Raw genomic sequence first — 11,011 nt, 5'->3', positions numbered from 1 at the left:
GGAGTCTAAACTTTTTCTGCAAAGTTTTCATTTGAGGAACTAGATGCCGCCCACCCCAGGAAGAGTAAATCTGAATGGCTGAGAGGCAGAAGACATTGGAAGGGAACCAGGAGGCATTCTGGTACAGAGGATGGTGGTTATAACTGATTCACTAGAGCAAATAAACCAGTTAATGTCTGATGTAACTATTCATACTGTTTATATAACGATTGTGTAGTTGTGTAACTCTTTGCATCGCCTCTAGCCGAGAGACACTCTCCTCGATCAGACTGAGTCAGGATCACTTGTTCCCTATTTTTCCTGTTTGTCCTTACGATAACACTTCTTTTGAAAATGGGCAATTTCTGGAACGGCAAGTACCAAAATTCCCCCCCAGGACCGAGACCTTTCCCGCTCATTGGAAACCTCCACCTCATAGATCTGAAGAGGCCTTACAGAACCATGTCTGAGGTAAACTTATGTTGTGGTGGTTCCCGTGCCGTTCGTCGATCCATGTTTTATATTGATCGTCTTGTTGGGCAGAGACAACTGTGATGGCACTGACTGCCCCCAAGTGCTGGCTGCAGTTTGTGAAATAATGAAAATGTCACACACCATCTGTTTTATTCTTGCTCCTTTAATTCTTTGCTGTGTCCGCCTGAAATATGGAGTTTGTCATGTGAGGGTACTATTAGATCCCCTGCTAAAGAGGGACATTCGTAGTGCCCGTTACCAACTCTGGCAGGACTGACAGTTCGCCTCCTTTCCTGGGAAAAACAAGTTCTGGGCAAGTTTATCCCCACTAGGGTCACATCCAGCCATGACTACTGCAAATGCCTAGTGGACTTTACCCAGAGCTGCCTTTTGAAGACTGTTAGGAAAATAACCCATAATAAACAGAGCTGTGTCAAAGACAGTGCCGCTAGGCTCTTTTAAGGCCGTTTTAAGTCAATGAAAAGTCTGTTTAGGGGTGTACTGTTAATACCTGGGCTCTGATCACAAAGCCCAGAAGGGAAATGTCCCAACAGGGTCACTTTCTGGGGTCCAGCCTCCCCCCCCCGCACTGTTTTCCCAACCTGAAACACCTGCAGGGAGTGCTGTTTGCCCCACCCACTGGACAGATGGTGGCCCCAGGAGACAACATTGAGAAAACAGCTGGGGAAACGGTAGGGAGAAGCAGAAGCCCTTTCTCCCCCTGTACTGTAGTCCCAATCTGAATCATGGCTTGGTTCACCTGGAAAACAAATCCCACCACTCCTGAAGTCTGGTTGTCAGGGTCAAAACTGGGTCAGGAGAAACCTGGCCCTACTCTTCTGCACAACTGCTTAGCCCACTCCATGGGGAGCCTTCTTCGCTGGAACAGATGCACTTCTCCAGCAGTAGAAAGCACAGCACTTTTTTGTAGTATGAATGGGAATATAAAGATTTTTAATATAGATTTTTTCTTCTTGATTGTTCATATTCATATTTTTTCCTGGTTTTATGGATTTCTCTTTTAAGCAGGGCTATTTTTGGGCAGGAACACACAGGAACGGAGTTCCAGCTGGCTCCCGAGTTGGCCACGCCCAGCAGGAACTCATTGACATAATAGGCCACACCCAACAGCAGGAACTCATTAGGATTGGCTACATTAGGGGTGTGTGGCCTTAACATGCAAAGGAGTTCCTGCTACAAAAAAAGCCCTAGGTTTTGACAACAGACAAGGTAAACAGAATAAGAAGCAAAAGGAGGGTGTGGCTGGATGACCATACTTCTGGTAACGCGGGGGTGTGGCCTAATATGCTAATGTTGTTAGCAGACAACATAATAGGTACAAAGTTCATGATTCTGTAGTTCTTAAGGGCAAAACCTTGCAATGTCTGGGTCAGAGAAGATTTTAGTCTCGTATCAGTAAAAATACTTTTGTTTGGGATATGAAGAGTCCTTGCCCATTATCATTTAGGTTAGGTTAAGTAAACAGTTAGGTTTTACGTAGATTTGACGTAGATATATGTTTCTTTACATCTGACAAATCAGAGGCTTATTATTCAAATGACCATTGTCTTTTGTAACCAATTATGCTTTTTGAATATTGTTTTCTTGATGATGTCAGTCCATGTATAAAATATCATGTATTTCCTGAATATGCTCAGAATATGTTCAAGAAGAAGAAGAAGATGACGAAGAAAAAGAAGAAAGTTGTCAATTGTTGATGAGTTATTGGGTCCAGTGGTTTTTCCTGTTAATTGAAGCATATCTCCTGAATATGCTGAGAAGAAAGTAGTCAATTTTGGATGGACTATTTGGTCTGTTTTCTTGTTATTAATTGAAATAAAACATAGATCTTCCTCCTCATTTGACTTCATTTTTGACATGGAATCTAGTATGTACAACATTCTCACCTCAGCTCACCCACAGGCTTCTTCCAGAGTTTTCCCCCATTTCCACCCAAGATGGAACCCATGAGGCCCTCTTTTTTTCTAATTCCCCCCCCCTCGCCTCCAAAGATCACTTTTTACAGGATGGCAGGGTTCCAATACTTGGCGTGTTTGCACCTGGGGGGTCCCAGCAGGTTCCCTCTGACTGGCTCATTAGGGTAATTTCCTGAGCTCAGAGCCGCAAAGATAGGAGTTTTATTGCTCTTTTCCTGCTTCTTTGTCTATCCTTACCCCGAAGAAGAAGGGTAAACTCATCTCTTTCTCACCACGGCCATAGAATTGACTTAGATCACAAAGATGTAACTTCTCTACCCAGCTATTAGCTTGATTGTGAGTAAATGATCTTCTGAATACATGTGAAGTTAAATAAAGATGATTTAAGGCTTTGTCAGGGGTTGACTCATACCTAGAAGGTGTTGGCTAGCTGCAGCTGGCGCTGGACAGGACATTAATGTTTGTATTTGTGGTGTTTCACTAGTGGTTTAATTGCTTGTATTATTTCTTTATGGGGCCATGGTGGCTAACAGGTTAAGACACTGAGCTGCAGACCAGGAGGTCTGTAGTTCAGCAGTTTGAGACCTTAGGGAAACCTTTTTTTTCTTTTATTTGTTTTTCTAGTTTAAACGGATATTTTAAAATGATTCTCAGGGCTTTTTTTCTGGGGGAAAAGGTGCCGGAACTCTCAAGAGGTAGATGAAGTTTTCAATCTGTATATTGAAAATTCATGAACTTTTAAACATTTTTTAAAGAATTTTTGTCAAAGAGGTTCCAGAATTCCATCCTAGTGCGTTCCCCCAGAAGAAAAAAAGACCTGAGGCTTTTATATTTGTGTATGCGTTATCTGTACCTAGGGCTGCCAACAGGCCTGGAGAAAAATATCCTGTCCCTGTGCAAATGGGCGGCTGAAAATTTTCATGGCATGATGGTAAATAACAGCACCTGGTAGTTAAAACTCTATTAAAGGGATAGGACACTTTTTTTTCTCTAGGCCTGCTGGCAACCCTGCTCATATCCTACCTTGACTACAAGGCAGTACAAAAATAATTGAAACAATCAGACACAAGGAGTTCAAGACTGGTCAGGAATTGCTCTCCTGGTTCTGTAAGGGATTTTGTTTACACCTAATGACTCAGAAGATCAGGATGATGTTACGATCAGGATGATGTTCTTCACTTTTTCTCCCTTTGTTTATTTCTCAGTTATCCAAAGAGTATGGGCCTGTGTTCAGCCTTCAAATGGGATCCCAGAAAATGGTAGTGCTGACAGGGTATGAGACTGTAAAGGAGGCTTTGGTGAACCAGGCCGAAGCCTTTGCTGGGAGGCCCGTCATCCCAATGTTTGAAGAATTCATGAAGGGTTATGGTGAGGTCCCTCCATTCCTCTTGTGGCTAACTCTATAGATGAAGCACAGCAACAGAAAGTTGTAGGAGAAATTCTCTACCTAAAGGCCACGCCATTTGAGGGGAAAACTCTTTGTTTTCCCCTCAAATGGCGTGGCCCCGCCCCAGCGTGTCACGTCACTTCCGGTGACGCTTCGGAAGTGCGCGCGCACACACATCCCCGGCCGGCTCCCGGAGCGACAGGATGCTCCCCCGCCAGTAAGCTTTTTCGATTTGGCAACCCTACTCTTGTGGCTAACTCTATATATGAAGCATAGCAACAGAAAGTTGTAGGAGAAATTCCCTACCTAAAGAACTAGGGTAGTTAAACTATAGCTTAAGAGTAATTGGCTATTTTTTCAGCTCTGTTGTGAAGACCTGTAGCAATTAGCTTATCTCCGTGCCGTACTTTAAAATTATGATTATGGTGGACAAAATGAAGAGCGAGGACTTTTTCTCCCACAGTACTAGAACTCAGTGAATGAGTTCAGAACCCAATGAAGTTGTTGGTTGACAAATTCCCAGCAGACGAAAGGAAATATTTCTTTACTTGATGAGGAATTAAGCTGTGGCATTCACTGCCAGTGGATGTAATGATGGCCGTGAGCATAGATGACTCAAAAAGGGATTAGACACATTCATGGGGATACATAATTTCATTAATGGTGGAGGATAAATCCATTAATGGCTACTAGCCACAATAACTGAAGAGGCTCTCCATGCTCATAAGTAGTTAAACTTCTCAAAACCAGTGCTAGGAGGTAACATCTATATGCCTATGCCAGCACCTAGCTCACACTAATTCAGTTTAGAGGGAATACTGCTTGTGGTGGAAGGCACCAAACCTCCTCTTCTTCCTACTTACCATTGGCTGCCTGAGAAAATACTAGAAAATATTGTGGAGTGGGGGGAGTGGGATTTGAGGAGGACATGATGTCACTTCTGGGTTATGCCCTTGCCTGCCTCCCATAATCTGTGTGGATTTAACAACAGAGACTAGGGGAAATTCCTAGAGGGTCACTATGCGGGTGCCATTTTTTCTTCTATCTTCAGTTCCTCAGTGGTGGGAAATCGGAGCAGGGGCTGGTAATTCCCTATCCCGGGTGGGTAAGTGGGAGGACTATCACCTCTATTACCTCAGTCTCCAATCAGGAGCTAAAGCACCTAATCCTATTTGCTTTATCTACTAAACCCAGGCCTCTTTCAAAATGGCCCCACAAGCCAGGAAAGCCCTATATGACTTCCCCAATTCTCATAAGAGTCCAGTCACCATTAAGTTTGCCCAAGAACTGCATCTGAAGAAGTGAGCTCTGACTCCCAAATGCTTATGCTGGAATAAATTTGTTTGGTCTTTGAGGGGCCACTGGACTTCTTTTACTTTAGTGCGATAGACTAGTATGGCTACCTGGAAATATTAGGAGAGACTTGAAATTCAGGAAGCCTTGCAGGCACTGGCAACTTGCTCTGCTGTTACTGAACGAGGCTGGAGAAGAGGACCACAAGGCTTAGCTGCCATGGCTTCAGGGTTGCCAGGCCTTCGCTGGAAAAGATTGTGAAAGATTGCAGGGGGTGGAGACAACTGAAATTGGCATTGCTTGACATGGTAACCAGTGTTCCCTCTAAGCTGAGTTAGTGTGAGCTAGCTCACAGTTTTTTAGCCTCTGGCTCACAGATTTTTGTCTTGGCTCAGGAAGGAGGGCTCCAGAACACACTAATTTATGCAGTAGCCAAATCACCTGCTCACAACTTTAATGCCAGTAGCTCACAAAGTAGAATTTTTCCTCACAGGACTCTACAGCTTAGAGGGAACATTACGTCCCTTCCTGGTGGGAGACCCAGAAGTGACATCACCATGTCATGGAATGCTGTAGGAACTTCCCCAGTCTCTATGGTAAAAGTTTGTCTCTGTGGTAAAGATTTGTCTCTGTGAGAGCCAGTTTAGTGTAGTGGTTTAAGTACATGGACTCTAATCTGGGAGAACCAGGTTTGATTCCCCACTCCTCCACATGCAGCTGCTGGATGGCCTTGGGGAAGCCGTGGTTCAGTCAAGAGCTCTCCAGAGCAGTTCTGGAGAGAGAGTTCTCTCAGCCCCACCTACCTCACAGGGTGTCTGTTGTGGGGAGGGGGAGGGAAAGGAGATTGCAAGCCGCTCTGAGACTTCAAGTGAAGTGTAGGGTATAAATCCAATCTCCTCCTCCTCCTCCTAGATAGGGAGATTTCTAGTGCATCACTTGATGTGTCTTCAATCCTGAGTCTCCACCCAGAAGCGGCATCAGTGTACTGAGCAACACCAAGTTTCTCCTCCCATTTCCTCCCCCCCCCCCAATTGCTCCAATGAAGACTAACAGGGGATGGGGGAATTCTGGCAGAGATTAACCTGCCTCTAGAGGGCAAATGTGGCTCCTGGATCTATATGTGGCTCCTGGATGGAGATGGGAGTGGTGGCTGAGCGAAGTCATATGGGAGCCTTTGATCTCTCTCACGCATAAAGATTAACACCGGACAGTGAGAAAATTCAGCTGCAATTATAGGAGCCGTGCCTATAAAATCGGTTTATGTATTTACTTAATTGATACCCTGCCTTTCTCCTTAATGGGGACCCAAAGGAACTTATATTGTTCTGCTGTCCTCCATTTAATCCTCACAACAACCCTGTGAGGTAGGTTAGGCTACGGTGTGTGGTTGGCCCAAGGTTACTCAGTGTGGGGAGGAGTATGAAACTAGGAGACAATTGCACTGGCTTCTATGGTATTTAGTTTGGAAACAGCGTTCAATAGGGGATACAGATGAGAGAGTGACAAAACTCAGTCCTCCTCATTACCCTTTTACTGTATAGAGGAGGGGGAGGGTCATCGTCTTCAACACTTCATCTTATCCAAGGAGCTAAAGAACTGTCTTGTGGGTGGGGAAGTGAAGTGGAACACAGGAAGATAATGTTGTCATGAGGGGAAATCCTGTCCATTACCTCTGACATTTGTGTGACCTGGCCTTAGGCTTGCCAAGTCCCCCTGGGGGGCGGATAAACCCCTGCCCGAGAGGCCCGTTACCCGACACCAGCAAATCGAGCCCCGGGGGGAACTCCACCCCCTTCCGGCACCCCCTTCTGACATCATCACGCTGGCCACGTTGGGGGGCGAGATGCTCTATGATTTGAGGGAAAACTCTATGGTTTCCCCTCGAATCCTAGTGGCCCTGCCCCTAATGTGCCAACGCGATGACGTCACTTCCGGGTGGCGGCATTGCGGCGGAGTGCGCACGAACTCCCGGGACGGCACGGGACTCACCTGAGGTAAGTTAATTTGGACTTGGCAACCCTACCTGGCCTACACTAAGTATAGACTACACTACACTCTTGATGACATTTTCCACAGGAATGGCCCTCTCCTCTCCACCTCTTTTGCTCGTTTCCACCGATGTTTTTGCAGTCCCAGGTGCAAAACCGCAGTTTGTCCTCTCTTGCGGCACAGCATCAGACTTGCCTGTTTCTGGGAATTCCCTTGCTGTGCCACAAGAGGGGCCAAACTGCGTTTTTGCTCCTGGGACTACAGAAACATCTGCGGAATTGAGCAAAAGCGTTGGAGGAATACAAATGCAGGAGCGGGGAGAGCCGTTCCTGCGGAAAACGTCTCAGTGTGGTGTAGAGGTGAAGAGTATAGGGCTGGTATCTGGGAGACGCAGGTCTGAATCCCCACTTGTGCCGTGCCAACCTGAAATCTTGCCTTCGCTTTCATTCAGGTATTCTTTTTGCCCGTGGTGAGAACTGGAGCGTGATGCGGCGGTTCACATTAACAACCTTACGGGACTACGGGATGGGCAAGAAGAACATTTAGGACAGGATTATTGAGGAGTGTGGTTTCCTGATAAAGAGATTCGAATCTCACGAAGGTGGGTTGGTGTTTTCTTTTCTGCTCTATCACCACTGCAAAAAGAATTGATTTTTAATGATTTATCGGCATGGCTTCCCACCCACCCCGCCAAAGAATTCCGGCAACTGTTGCTTGAGAGCTCTGGAATTGTTTGTCACATATCCCTGACTTCCGTCTGTACAGCTTCCCAGGTTCCCTGAGGAGTTATGTTAATCTCTTTTTAGGTACCAGGATACATTTCTGTTTACCCAGGATTTTAATTAAGGAGCTGGTCTTTTAACACTATTTTTATAGCGTATGTTTTGAGTCTGAAAACTCCTATGCATGTTAAGCCGTTCAATTGTCTATGTTTTTATGCTTTGATTGTTGTTTCTTTAAAATGTTGGGTTTAAATTAATAATTTTTGATGTTTTTACTATGTTTTATTCTGTAAGCCACCTTGGGTGGCGTACAACCTTCTCTTTACATTAAGATTAAACTTGTTAAAGCCATAATTAGTGTGTAGGTATAAGAACGCTTGTTGTATAAGTACCTCATCCATATATTAGATTAACATTTCTTAGCCCGATAAGTCTCAAGTATACTAGAACTTGAGGGCATCCAAAGAAGCTGGTGGGCAGTATTTTCAGGACGAACAAAAGGAAATACTTCTTTACACAGGAAGTAATTAAAATGTGGAATTCGCTGCCAGAGGATGGAGTGATGGCCACAGGAATAAACAGTTTTAAAAGGAGCTTCAATAAATTCATACAGGATAGGTCTTTCAGTGGCTACTAGCCCTGGTGATTGAGGAGAACCTCCACATTCAGGTGCAGTCAACCTCTGAATCCCAGAGCCAGGAGGCAACATCAAGGGAAGGTCTTGGCCTCTATGCCCTGTTGATGGCCCTCCAGAGGAACTGGTTGGCTGCTATGTGAGACAAGATCCTGGACTAGATGGACCAATGGTCTGATCCAGCAGGGCTGTTCTTACGTTCCTATATTCTTAAGTCTATCACCACAGCATCAGTTTTTAATGGTAAAGACACAAGTATGTATCATGTCTCAACCCTGTTTGGATAGATGCACAGACTTCAAAATGTAATTGAGTCCTGGAACCAAAGGTTCTTCCCATTTCCAGAAGCTGCTGTCTGTCGTGTCTGGCAATCACAGCGACACCTCCCCATCTTACCCTGAGCAAGCCCATCAGAGTCCTGAAAAAGAAGGAAGAGGCTGACAAGAAGGGCTCCCAACCAGTGTTCCCTCTAAGCTGAGTTAGTGTGAGCTAGCTCACAGTTTTTTAGCCTGTGGCTCACACATATTTGTCTTAGCTCAGGAAGAGTGTGGCTCCAGAGCAAACGAATTTATACAGTAGCCAAATCGCTCGCTCACAACTCTTTAAAAAAAAGCAGAGCATCCCCTTTAATAAGACACAGAAGTGTGTGAGTGTACCAACACAAGGAGAGAAAAAAATAACAACAAAAGGAGGAAAAAATTATAATAATAAACTCACAACTTTAATGCCAGTAGTTCACAAAGTAGAATTGTTGCTCACAAGACTCCACAGCTTAGAGGGAGCACTGCCAGCTATTCCATTGGAATAAGTAGGGGTAGGGGAAGAAGGGCTACTCATTAAATTTGCTGAAGATACCAAATTGGGAGGAGTAGCAAACACCCAAGAAGACAGAGATAAAATTCAACAAGACTTGAATACTCTGGAGAAGTGGGCAGTTGCAAGCAGGATGCAATTCAACAAAGATAAATGCACAGTATTACATTTGGGCCACAGAAATGTCAAACACAAATACTGGATGGGGGATACGTTTCTGGGGAGCAGTGTATGTGAAAGAGATCCTGGGGTAAGAGTGGGGTAAGAGTGGGATAAGCAGTCAGTGTGATGCGGTGGCAAAAAAAGGCAAATTCAGTCTTGGGTTGTGTCAAAAGGGCCATAACATTGAAAAATCGCAGGAGGTCATAGCTCCTCTGTATACTGCCTTGGTCTGGCCACACCTTGAGTACTGTGTGCAGTTCTGGAGGCCTCACTTCAAAAAGGATGTGGACAAAATTGAGAGGATTCAGAAGAGAGCGACAAGGATGATCATGGGTCTGGAGACTGAGCCCTACGAGGAAAGGCTAAGGGCCCTGGGAATGTTTTGGAGACGAGGAGATTGAGGGGGGACGATTGCTCTCTTTAAATATTTGAAAGGCTGTCATTTGGAGGAGGGCAAGGAGCTGTTCCGGTTGGCAGCAGAGGATAGGATCCGAAGCAGCAGGTTTAAATGACATGCAGAAAGGTATCGGCTGGATATTAGGAAACACTTTTTCTCGGTCAGAGTGGTTCAAAGGTGGAATCAGCTGCCTAGGGAGGTGGTTGGTTCCCCTTCACTGGCAGCTATCAAGAAGAGGCTGGATGAATCTTTGTCAGCGATGCTTTAGGCTGGTCCTGCATCGGGCAGAGGGTTGGACTAGATGGTCTGTATGGCCCCTTCCAACTCTATGATTCTATGCTGTTTAAAAAGATTTCAGAGTGACTGCCCAAAGTGTGGGGAGTACAAAGATCAGAGCTGGAGTCAGAGCTGTGTCAGCGGGGCAAGGAACAGACAGGGAAAAACAGAACTAGCTCTGTGGCAGGAAAGAACGCCACTCGTGGTCTTAGATGAGGTTTTAATCCTGTTCTCCCCTTATCATCCAAGTGAGCAGCAGTGCCCGCACTGGCTGGGGCCCTAAGCCAGTGAAAGGCCATGGCAATAGTGAGGCTCTTTCCTAATTAAGTATTCTCTGATTTGTTTATTGGTGTAGGAAAGCCATTTGAGAACACTGGAATCATGAACGGTGCCGTTGCCAATATTATAGTGTCGATATTACTCGCCAAACGATTTGACTATGAAGATCCCACGTTTCTAAGACTGCTGAGCTTGATCAACGAAAACATCCGGCTTTTGGGAAGCCCTTCAGTCCTGGTAACTCTTCCATTTTAAAATCTGTTAAAGAAGTCTTTCCAGTCCTGGTTACAACTCCAAACAACAGAAATGAGTTCCCTTGGAGAAAATGGCTGCTTTGGAGGGTGGAGTCTATGGCAGGGGTGTCAAACATAAGGCCCGGGGGCCAGGACCGGCCCATCCAGGGCTCTTATGTGGCCTGCAAGCAACTATTGCAAGGGAGGGAACAGGAGACTGCTCGGGGGGAGTGGGCAGAGCCACTCCGATTGCGGCTTCAGCATGGCAGAGCAACCTCATCTGCAGCAGTCAAGCAGTGTGGGCACATCTACCCAGTGCTGCATCACTGGCTCTCCAATCCGCCCGTATGGGTTTCCCTCTGCACCCCCCTCCCGGCCCATGGGACCTCGCAGTGAGGATACACCAACTCGGAGCTTACCAGCTGTTGTTCTTTAT

At 45.7% G+C, this 11,011-nt stretch overlaps 1 pseudogene; it reads left to right on the top strand.

Annotated features, from left to right (window-relative positions):
- The first annotated feature begins 293 nt into the window (after window positions 1–293).
- The window catches only part of LOC107116333, a 12,148-nt pseudogene continuing 1,430 nt past the window's right edge, over window positions 294–11,011 (top strand).

Source organism: Gekko japonicus, unplaced genomic scaffold (assembly GCF_001447785.1).
Source record: "Gekko japonicus isolate JY-2015 unplaced genomic scaffold, Gekko_japonicus_V1.1 scaffold3183, whole genome shotgun sequence".
In the NCBI taxonomy this organism is placed as follows: Eukaryota; Metazoa; Chordata; class Lepidosauria; order Squamata; family Gekkonidae; genus Gekko; species Gekko japonicus.
This window is presented reverse-complemented; position numbering and strand designations above follow the sequence as displayed.